We start from the raw sequence: 10,997 nt of genomic DNA, 5'->3' as shown, positions 1-10,997 counted from the left end.
CTGCAGGGTGCAGGCACACGGTTACAGAGGGAGGGGACGTGCACAGTAAACAGGTGGAAACAGGCTTATATGCACCTGTGAACAAACACCGGCTGAAGGAGCCACAGTCGGTACCAAGGTCAGAAAATACTGAAGTGTTACTAATGCAGAGGAAGAGTGTGACCAGCTGCTGAGGGCAGGACGTTCACTGTCACAGAGATGAACACAGCAGCTGGTTTGTGGGAGTGTGTGGAAACAAGGCGGAGGCCGGTCAGCCGGTTAAAGGGTTTGTGTTTGAGAGCGCCGCAGAGCCGCGTTAGCATTATCGGAGCCGGGAGCTGCTTTTGTTTCCTGCGTGCAGTTGGATCGGGTGACGCGGCGTCTGTGCAGCAGCTGATGTTTGGAGCCTCGGCGGAGCGACGTGTCGCGAGCAGCAGCCAGAATCATCCGTCAGACGCAGAGAGGGATGGAGTCAGGGACGAGGCTTCGACCATCTGGACCGTTAGCGCGTCAGAATGCAGAGGAAGTAACGGAGAGACGTGCCCGTGGACGACGCCGCGCTCACAAAAGGAGACCGAAACTAAAACTCGGGGCCTGTTTTCTGCTGGTTTCTAACAGGAAGCAGAGAAGTCTCGCACATATGGAGACAAAATGTCTGGCTCGCTTGTTTGGCTCAGAGGAACGGCGGCAGTGCAGGCGAGAATGCCTCTGATTGGTTTGGTGCTGACAGGAAGTGGAGCTGCTCTGTGTTTAATCTGTTTAAATCATCCCCATCCTCCCGTTACTCCAGAAATGTGATGTCAGCGCCGGCACACAGCTGGGTCTGCCCAACCCACCAGAATGGCTAACGCTGAGGTTAGCATAGAGGCTAGGTGGTTCACAGATCACACAGACAGTAGGGACTCAAAGGTTGTCCTGTCATCACCGTGCAGAACCTCGTTCAGAAAAGCATTATGGGTAAAGCCTGCTGAGGACCTCCTCATTCTCCTCCTGCAGAGCGAGGGATGAACGAGAGGAGCGCCATCTGTGGGAGAGGTGCATGCTGGGAGGAGCAGATTGTAGGGAGGGAGGTGGGAGAGAGACCGGAGTGAACAAAGGTGGAGATCAACATTCAACAGATTCCACCGAACAAACCTGAAAACAGCGAGACAGGAGAGGTGACATCACACCTGCGTCCAGCGTTTAGGCGTTCATGACCGTGATCCAGGGGGGCAGATGGACGTGGACTTCCTCTCAGCAGCGGTGAAATAAGATACAAGCGCTCTGATTGGCTGGAGCCGTAAACTGTCAGACTGGAGAGCGAGACTGAAGCTGGTTTGATAAAAGAAACTGACCTTTGACCTCCCACAGTGGCTTAACCAGACTTCAGTCATTCTTGGCCTGGCGAGCATTTAGTTTGCTTTGTGCCGCCCAGTAACCACGGTTACCGCTCCACCTCCAACATGAAGCCCTGACCTTTGAAACCTTTCGAGCTGCTTTAGTCGCACCCTGAACACGGCGCCCTCTCCCACCCCGACGCTCAGCGCTCCCACTCAGCGTCACACTCGGTGGGTTACGGCCCCGTTATGTTTCTTTATTCTCTTATCCAGCACAGCAAAGAACGAGGACAAGCACAGAGCAGGCAGAGCGCTCACAGTGGAACAAAGTTGGGGTCAGGGTGGAGGCTGCTGCAGGTTAAAGACTTTAACCCCACCCACTAACACCCCGCTACACCTGCACCACACAGAAACACCACTGACAGGAAACATCATAAATACATGAATTTATTTATTATGATGTTGACACCATACTGCCAGCTGTCCTCAGGACAAGGCCACGCCCACTCCAGAGAGCGTGACGGGGGGGGGGTTCATGATGGCTGCTCCTGTCCTCACCTGTGGGCACAGGGTGGAGGCTCACAGGTGGAGCGAGCAGACATAAGCCTCTGTGAGGGCTCATGCAGGAGCTTTTCAGCCCCATTTTGGACGTCTCACTTTCCGTGTACTTATCTGCACAACTGCGTTGAGTAAATCCACCCCACGGCGGTCACTCGCAAACACGAGGCCGTGTGACCCGGTGTTTGTAGTGACGGCGCAGCAGACAGGGACCGCTTGGCTCTCATTACAGCAGCGGGTCAGAGTGGGCTCGGGGGACTGGGCGGGTCGATAGCAGGGCGCCATCTGGAGTTCATGGAAATAAATGGATTACACCCAGCACTGCGTTGAGCACGCTCAGTCTGAATCCACCTAAAAGAAACTGTGGAGGCGGGGCATGGAGGAGGGGCATGGACGTCCATCGCCGCTGCTGTTAGAAATGTGCTGCTGGACCCACCAAGGAGCAGAAGGAGTCCCCACTGACAGCTGACTGGTGTTTATTTACTTTCCTGTGACGCACAGCTGGAGGCTAAGCTAACATCTATCATCAGCATGCTAACATCTGGACGCCCTCAGCAGTGAGCTGCTTCTTTCCAGCTGGGGTGGAGGGGGGGGGGGGGGGGGGGGCTGAGCTGTCAATCAAAGAAGACTGGGGACAAGATCTCACACACACACACACACACACACACACACACACTGGTAAAGACCCTACAACTACACCTGTGCCCTGCAGCGGGTGGGCCCCTTCGGGTGTCGTTCTGAGCTGTGATCAGACTCCAGTCTTGACACTCGAGTCTTCCAGAAATACACATGAAGAGTTTAAGGCGGGGCTTCATAGGGAATAATAATAATAATGGATTGGATTTATATAGCGCTTTTCAAGGCACCCAAAGCGCTTTACAATGCCACTATTCATTCACTCTCACATTCACACACTGGTGGAGGCAGCTATGGTTGTAGTCACAGCTGTCCTGGGGCAGACTGACAGAAGCCAGGCTGCCATATCGCGCCATCGGCCCCTCTGGCCAACACCAGTAGGCGGCAGGTGAAGTGTCTTGCCCAAGGACACAACGACCAAGACTGTCCGAGCCGGGGCTCGAACCGCCAACCTTCTGGTTACAAGACGAACTGCCAACTCTTTGAGCCACGATCGCCCCAAGGAAGACCCTCCCTGGTCTAAACTCAGACCGTCCTAAAGTGAGCGTAAAGCTTGTGAGGTCCAGGAGCGGCGAGCGGCCCGTCAGGAGCACCGGGATGGTCGTTAAAAGCTGACCAGCCCACAGTGTGCTGCACACACTCACTGTAAACACAGACGGATGGGTGGAGGTGAGCAGTCTGCTGCTCGCTCCATCAGTCCTCATAAACACACGTGTCTCGGTAGGACAGCCATAGGAGCGAATGGAGCAGCTCTAGGTTCACAGAAACAAACCAGAGCACGCCACTGTCAGCTCGCCACCATTCAACACACCGACATCGACACGCGACTGTTCATCACGCCACTGTTCAAGACCGCCATCAACTCGTTGCCCGGTTGAGGTTGCGTTGGGGACAGAAACTGACTGTGAGAGGTTTCTTTGTACTTTTGGCGCTCGCTGTTCTTCCTGCTGTGACAAAACCGTCAATCGGACTTCGCAGCGCCCCCTTCAGGTCAGCCGCGACCTGTCGGCCTCTCGCTTCATTAACCGACGCACAGAAAGGCTTTGAGATGTCACTCCCGGTGACTGCTTGCAGCTCGGACTGTTGCCATGACGACAGGCCGAGGCCTGGGTCAGCGTGACACGTGGTGCTGGGCTGACCGGGCGCGAGCCTTTTAACGATGAAAGGAGGCTTCCTGCAGATGATTGGATGAGCCTGCTGATGCTGCTTTAATGGAAGCCCAGAGTTGACTCAGATGCCACCTGACCTCACTTCCTGTTTCACTTCCTGCCTACTTCCACTCTTAGAAGAACAGCAGCGAGCTGTTCAGACGTGCAGTCAGACACCGCGTGCTGGTAGCCACGGTGACATCACCTGTGAAGCTACTGATGAGCTGAAGGCGGCGTGCTGACGGTGGCCAATCCCACTTTTTGAAGGTGGATTTCCGTGCTCTGCTTGCAGAGTCCAGTGTTTCACCCTCAGGCTGAACTTCAGCACTTTTCCTCGTCTTTGTCATCTTCGTCGCTTTCCTCGCCGTTCAGACCTGACGCAGTGCACCGCGGGATATTTCAGGCTTCCTGTCTCATAATAAAGCCGCTCTAATCTCCGGTTTCGGGCTGTGAAGTCTGTGAAAGCGTCTTTTGTGGCGTGTTTTTCTCGGGGAAAGAAAGAACCTCATCAGAGGCCACAAAGCGTTTGGAGTTAAAACCCAGAGAAAGTGGCAGAACGAGGCCGAGCAGACTGATGGCATCGTTCAGCTCCAAAATAGAAACGCCATTAACGGCGAGCTCGCAGATTTGTCTGCCGTGTCCGACTGAGACGGCCTCAGTGACCCCGACCGAGTCCTCGCCTCGCTAATCGAATCGCTTCATTTCCTTGTTCTCCCGTCTCATCGGGCGCACTCGCCCCCACACGCTCCTCCTGCTCCTCCTTCTTCTCTTCTTCTGTGAGCGGCCTAAAGAGGAGTCTCACATGTGGCGGCTCTGGGATTACGAGCCGGGCTGTAAAGCTGCAGGAGGTAATTGGTTTTGGGTGGGGGTGTGAGCAGAGGTGGAGGGATTCTGTGAAAGGAAAACTGGTGGAGGCAACGGGTTTGTCAATTCGCTCCACTAATGGGAGTAAATGCTTTTTAAAGATGGAGCAGAGAGGAGGAGGCGGGGCTCAGCTTGCTCCTAAAACTGCATCCATGAAATGTTAATGCTACAAATTACATTACAGCATTAAGTGAAAGCTCAGACCCCACGGAGGAGGAGGAGTCCGGAAACCTCCTGCATGGATCACGGAGGGTTTAAAGAGCTTCAGGATCACATCTTTCCTGAGTGAATCCCAGTCTGGGTCCTTCCACACGCTCGGGGCCGTCCTGTGCAGACAGGAAGCTGTTAGTACTTTCATGTGGTAACTCCAGGTGTTTTACAGGAAGTTACCTTGTAAGTTAAAGTACTGTGATTCTGCAGAAATGCACCTTTCAGTGGAGTGGGCTAGCCCCGCCCTGAAAGGTTCAGCATATCTACCTTGTAAGATGGAAACACTGTTACTGCACAGGTAACTTCCACACGTCACTACAACTGTTCCTTTGTGCTCAACCTCTGTGAGTGTTTGTGGGTCAATATAATGACTTTTATACTGAAATTCATTTAACGACAGGGGCTGAACCCTTATAAGGACTTCCTGTCCTGCTCCATGTTTTACTGGTGCAGGTAAAAACAGAGTGACCTCAGCGGCTCTCAGAGCTCTGAACCACAGAGCACTCAAAGCTTTGAACAATAAAATCCACTCATTTCTCTTCCTGTGCGTGTGACCGTGGCTTCAAACCAATCAGCTCACACGCTGTGCGCCTGCAGGGACACCGCGGGCTGCAGGGCCGTGGGTTTGAGCCCGACCGTTTCCTGTGTGCCTGTTGTCTCTACTGCTTTATCAAACTCGGTGATAAGAACTGTCAGCTGGAGGCATGAAGTGCCCAAAAAGGCGCACGATATCAGACACGTGACACGGAGAGCAGGAAATGACCTCAGACCGCAAACAGCCTGCAGCACATAAACAAAATATACACCGTGTGTGACATCAGTGATGGTAAATGGCCTGGATCTCACACACCACGTGTCTGCTGGACAGCTCCGCCCACTTTTATTCACAGGTTCATCTGCACAGCAGCGACTCGGGTTTTGGCCCAAGGACGCTTTGGAATGGAACCAGCAACCTTCCCATGAGCCACGGCTCTTCATCACAGGCGATCTTCCACAGCCGTGTTCATAAACGGCGCACGCGCCACAGTCTGAGGCTTCGACGCGCCGTGGCCAACACGTTATTGGTCAGATGATTATGTTGTCTGTCCCGTTTGGATCTTTAGCCGTCAGAATTGTTGTCTGAAGGCAGAAAGATGCCAAACAGATTTACTTCACCAAGTGGATCATCATGGCCTTATTGGTCCATTTGATTGACCTTTATTATTATTATGTATTTATTTTATTTTCGTTTTTTTAAAGACGGGACAGACATGACTGGGGGATAGGACAGGGAGAAAGAATGAAAGAAAGAGAGGGAGAGAAAGAAAAAGAGAGGAGGGGAGAAGAGACGGTGAGAAAGGGGGAGAAGAAAGAAAAACACCTGGATCACCTGTGTGGAGAAAAAAAACCAGAAGAGAAAACAAACAACAAAGAGCAACATAATAAAAACAACACCATCACAATAAACTAGCTAACAGTAGATAACAGTAGATAACAGTAGATACTTTTTTAATTTCACCTGTTGAGAATGAAAAAAGAAAACAAGCAGAAGAAAACGAGAGCAACATAACCAACAACATCACGATGATATATGGGAATATGACAGTAAATACTAAATATTAAACATTATTGTGCAGCACATAAGATCAACAGAACACAGTGTGCTTTGAGGTAGGAGCCAAAAAGGGTGTAGTTTGTGTGTGTGAGCACCCGTGTGTACACCTGTGAGCATGGATGCGCTTGTTTTTAAAAGGTTCCTGCTAGAGGGTGTGGGGGGGCCACAGCCCCGTCCTCCAGGGCATGAAGCAGGTATGGAGGATTCCTCATCCACAACTAAACAAACACGTCAAAAACAAAGACCGTGTCTTCAACTCTCTGAGGAAGGTCCCTGAAGGTGACCTGATGATCAGGGATGAAATAGAGGGTGTATTTAACCACCAAGGCGCTGTCCTTCCCCCCACGCAAACCCGCCTCTGGCAGGGGGTTATAGTTGGCGTATTCTTCTGGAGTGTCAAAGAGCATCTTTATGATTGATGGGGTCTAGAGCCACCTTCCACCACCTGGTTGATTTGGGAAAACATCCTCCAGGAAGAAGTACACATGACCAACAGCAATACCTAAAAGATCCACGATGATAGAGCCCAGCAGAAGTGAGAATCCCGTTAACACCCAGGGCAGGAAGGGTGCCTGAACGTTGAGCAGGCCAAAGAAGTTGATGCGAACATTCGGGTTCCGTCGACTCCACACGTACACCAGCATGATGGTGGAGGCCTGGCCCAGGAACACCAGACTCACAAAAGTGCCAAATATAGTCATCAGAAGTCCACCAAAGAGAAACATGAAGACAAAGTCAGCCGTGCGTCTCCTGAAAGAGCCCTCCTCCAGCATTCGACAGCATCTGTACAGAAAAATCATATGGAACAGGAAATTGAAACCAACCGGACCAAAAAACAGGAAGTTGGTTATTAGTCACCATACCTGATAATTTCTTAGAATTAAATCTGGGTTGAAGTAGAGCTGAAATGGTGTGATGCTCTCTAGTTGCACCGCAGCAGTTGTGAGGACACAGGCGGTTGTGTATGCCCTGGTAACAACAGGAATCTGCAGCTATTCCTGCTGCAGCGTCTGGTAAGCCATTTTAGACTGACTGAAAGCTTCCGGTACTTTCTTGACACGTCATCCCACAGATGATTACGTTAACGGGCTGACACGTTTCAGAGGTGTTAAGGTTCAAATATTGAGGAAGGAGAGTACAAACAACCATGGTCCAACAAGAGCTTGGTCAAACAATTGATTTTAATGAAATACACGCGTGGGGGACCAGCTCCGTTCGCAGACAGGGCTGATCTCTGACTACTCAAAACATAAACAGATATTTTATACCATCAGGGTTTGAATTTAATGACGCCCCCTCATGCGTCAGATACAATATATGCATACGTCAATTGAAAACCACAATGACTTTTAACACAGTTTAAAAGAACAATGTCTTCGTCTTCACGGCAGGTACTTCCTGTCACTGCCGGATGCTCGCTTATCATCTTGACACATCACAAACTGCTCTTTTGCAACCCCGAGCAAAACATGATTAAACTTTCACCTCTAAATGATTCTCTCTAACTGAGTGTGTGTGTGTGTCTGTGTGCTAACCACAATTGCACCCTACTTCACTTCGCCGACTAGCTGCTGACCTCTCACCAGACAGAGAGACAAAGCCACTCTCATATATGTAATAACCGAACTGAAACTATGTATATATCATCTACTAAATAAATGTTTTAATCAAGAACCTCTACTAAAGGCTTAATACAAGAATATGAACTTATAAACAATAATGAAAATGACCTGATATGAGTGTTTTGTAAGCCTGTATTGCAATTCCTTCTATGTTCTAGTTTCCCTCAGCATGTATCACCTGGACAGTCACGCCAGTGAAGCTTAAGACCCTTAATGAACCGAACATCAACTCAAACAAAGCACAGATATGCAATGTGTATAAAATAGTTATAACTGCATCTGGAATACAAGGTTAATATGATAACAGTATGCATAAACATCTTAAAGCTATCTGTTACACTGTTAAAGCAACGATCATACTGCAGATTATATTGTGCTGGTAAAATACTTTTGTTCATCCCCACAGAGGTCTGCTCTGACACTGGCTGTACCGACTGTAAACACGTCCTCCTGCTCGGTGACAGCAGCGTCACACCTCCAGTTTCTGGGTGACTTCCTGCGAGGCGCAGTCTTCCCATCAGTGGTCACCAGATGGTTGGTCTGAAGCTCCTCCTCTTCCTGTTTGTGACTCTGAAAACTGATCCAAGCTCTTTAAAGTGTGTTGAGTCATTTCCTTTTTCTGTGCAGGTTGAACCAATTAGGCGTCCTGTAAACAGCGCAGATTGACTCTAAACGTGCCGTCAGCTTCGACGCCGTTCAGCTCAGTCAGTGTAAACATGTCAGTCTGTGCTCGCTCTGCCTCTGTCACACACGCTTTCTCCAACTTTCTCTCCTGGCTCATCGAAGCCTCCCAGCTCCTGAAAGTCAAGAATAAAAAGGCAGAGTAAACTCCTCTTCCTCGCTGCCTTTCTGCTTCTCAGCAGCTCCGCCGATGAGGTGAGCGATTCCCTCCTCTCCATCGCGCCGCCGCTTTCCCGCCGCTCTGAAGCAAATATCCATCTCCAGCTTCTTCTCCCGCTCTGACAGCCGAGAGACTGCCTGTCATCCCGCCTGTCAGCCTCACAAACGATGACGCGTGACAAAGTGAGACACACACACACACACACACACACACACACACACACACACACACACACACACACACACACACACACACACACACAGCAGGCTGATCAGTCTACAAAAATTTTAAATGCAGTTTTTGGTTTCTCAAACTTTAAGAGCTGAAAGTGGAACCAGGTGTGTGTGTGTGATTTCGTTACAGTCAGGTAAAGCCTCTACAATAATTCAGAGGAACCCAACAACCACTCTGTGTGTATAGGCACCCAGTGCATCATGGGAATCCCCCAGCAGCTTACACCTACTGCAGCCTAACTGAGGGAGGATTCGGGGTCACCTGATCCACATCGCACCGCGCTCCTCCGTCAGTATGTCAGAGTCCAGTGCAGACGTCTCTAACACGTCGGTCCCTCTCTTCTCTCTCGTCTCAGTGTCGCTGATACAAACGTCTGTTTCAGCCTTTCATTCGTCACCATACTTTTTTCTACCCTTTATTTTTTAGACTGGACCCTGCAGGTATTTGTTGTTGATCTTACAGGCTGAATGTCATGACTGAGGAGATCATTCGGTGAATACAGATACCTGCAGAGCGCACGTTTCCCTCTGGATAGCAGCTCAATTCGGGAATCTGGTGGATGGCGTTACAGTCTGAACATCATCCAGATGATCTCCACGTTACAGCGATAATAATCCATGTGAAATGATTCACGCTTGTATCAGCATGTAGATCAGCTCTGATAATTAATGAACCTCCACTCTGCTGCTGCTGCAATCTCTAATTAACTGATTCTAATCAGACGCCACGCTGCATCCCTCCTCCTCACCCGCCCCTCCTTTTAGCCATCAGCGTGGAGGAGGCGAAGGGAGTGGGGAAGGAAAGAAAACAACGAAGGACAAAGAAGGGAAACAAGGGAGGAGAAGTAGGACGAGATGTAGACAAAATGAGGAGATTAAAGGATAATGATGGAAAATGTAAAAAAGAGGAAAGAAAGGATGAAGATGGACGAGATGAAAGAGGAGACAGAGGCAGGGGGTGGAGGGGTGTAATCATGTGGATACCTCAGAGATGGTAACCACGGGAGCACAGCAGCTGACCTCCAATCATCTTTCGTACCTGAAATTTAATGTTTCATCTGTCTGAGAGAGGTGTGTGTGCGCCTGTCTGTCTATCTCTGTGGGGACCAGTGTCAGCTTGGCATCCTGTGAGGACAGCTGTGCAAAGCGAGGACAGTTTGAGGCTTCAGACTCGACCTGCTCTGGATTTTCGTTCCTGAGCTCTCATAGAGCAGCTTTGCATGGTTCAAATGATCCTTGTTTAGCTCCTCCCCCTCCAAATCACCACGTTTGTGTTTGTCAGGCATCTTTACCTGAGATTCCCCTACAACGAGACCCATAGAGCTGTAACTCTAACTCAGACACAACAAGGCCTAAAACCCACTTCCTGCTGCTCTTACAGTCACTGAGTTTTGTGTTTAATGTCTTATTAAAGTTCGGAATAATGTTTTTCCCTTCAACAGGAAAAACATCAGTAAAATCCTCTCCAATGAGGAAGCCTCATGTGACCGTGGTGCTTTCACAGATTTACTCTTCAAAATTAATTTGCATGAATTTGACGAGATGATGTGGAAAAAACAAACCACAGAGTCAAAACGTTCATTTATACAGAACGTTTTTAGAAACCACTCCATCGCTGTGCTCTGTGCACAAAGGACACAGCTTTCAAAACATTAACCAAACAGTTTGTATCACCATCAGCTGATGGAGGGGTGGTAACGGTGACGTCGCGGTGATGTCACAGTGATGTCACAGTGGTGCGCTCATTCAGAAAGAAGCTTCAAAATAAGGCGCAGGTGTTTCAGTCCAAGCCTGTTTTCTAAAAGGACTTCACTGTTTGACAAGCTGCTACAAAGCCCGAACATTTATCACAAATCTGCCCACCGGGTGAGCATCAGCTGCCGCTGCCACACGCGCTCACTCGCTGTTCTAAAGGCTCCGGTTCCTGAAGTGGATTTCCTGTTCAGGTTCTCAGTCAGTCAGTACCAGGCTCAGTACTCATTTACTTTTAACAGTG

General features: G+C 49.8%; 1 pseudogene; it reads right to left on the bottom strand.

The window, feature by feature from the left end:
- Positions 1-6,515: 6,515 nt before the first annotated feature.
- Positions 6,516-7,327, bottom strand: LOC113014627 (derlin-2 pseudogene; annotated as a pseudogene).
- Between the last annotated feature and the right edge of the window lie 3,670 nt (positions 7,328-10,997).

Source organism: Astatotilapia calliptera, chromosome 22 (assembly GCF_900246225.1).
Source record: "Astatotilapia calliptera chromosome 22, fAstCal1.2, whole genome shotgun sequence".
In the NCBI taxonomy this organism is placed as follows: domain Eukaryota; kingdom Metazoa; phylum Chordata; class Actinopteri; order Cichliformes; family Cichlidae; genus Astatotilapia; species Astatotilapia calliptera.
The sequence above is the reverse complement of the archived record's forward strand: the minus strand, read 5'-3'. Positions and strand labels throughout refer to the sequence as shown.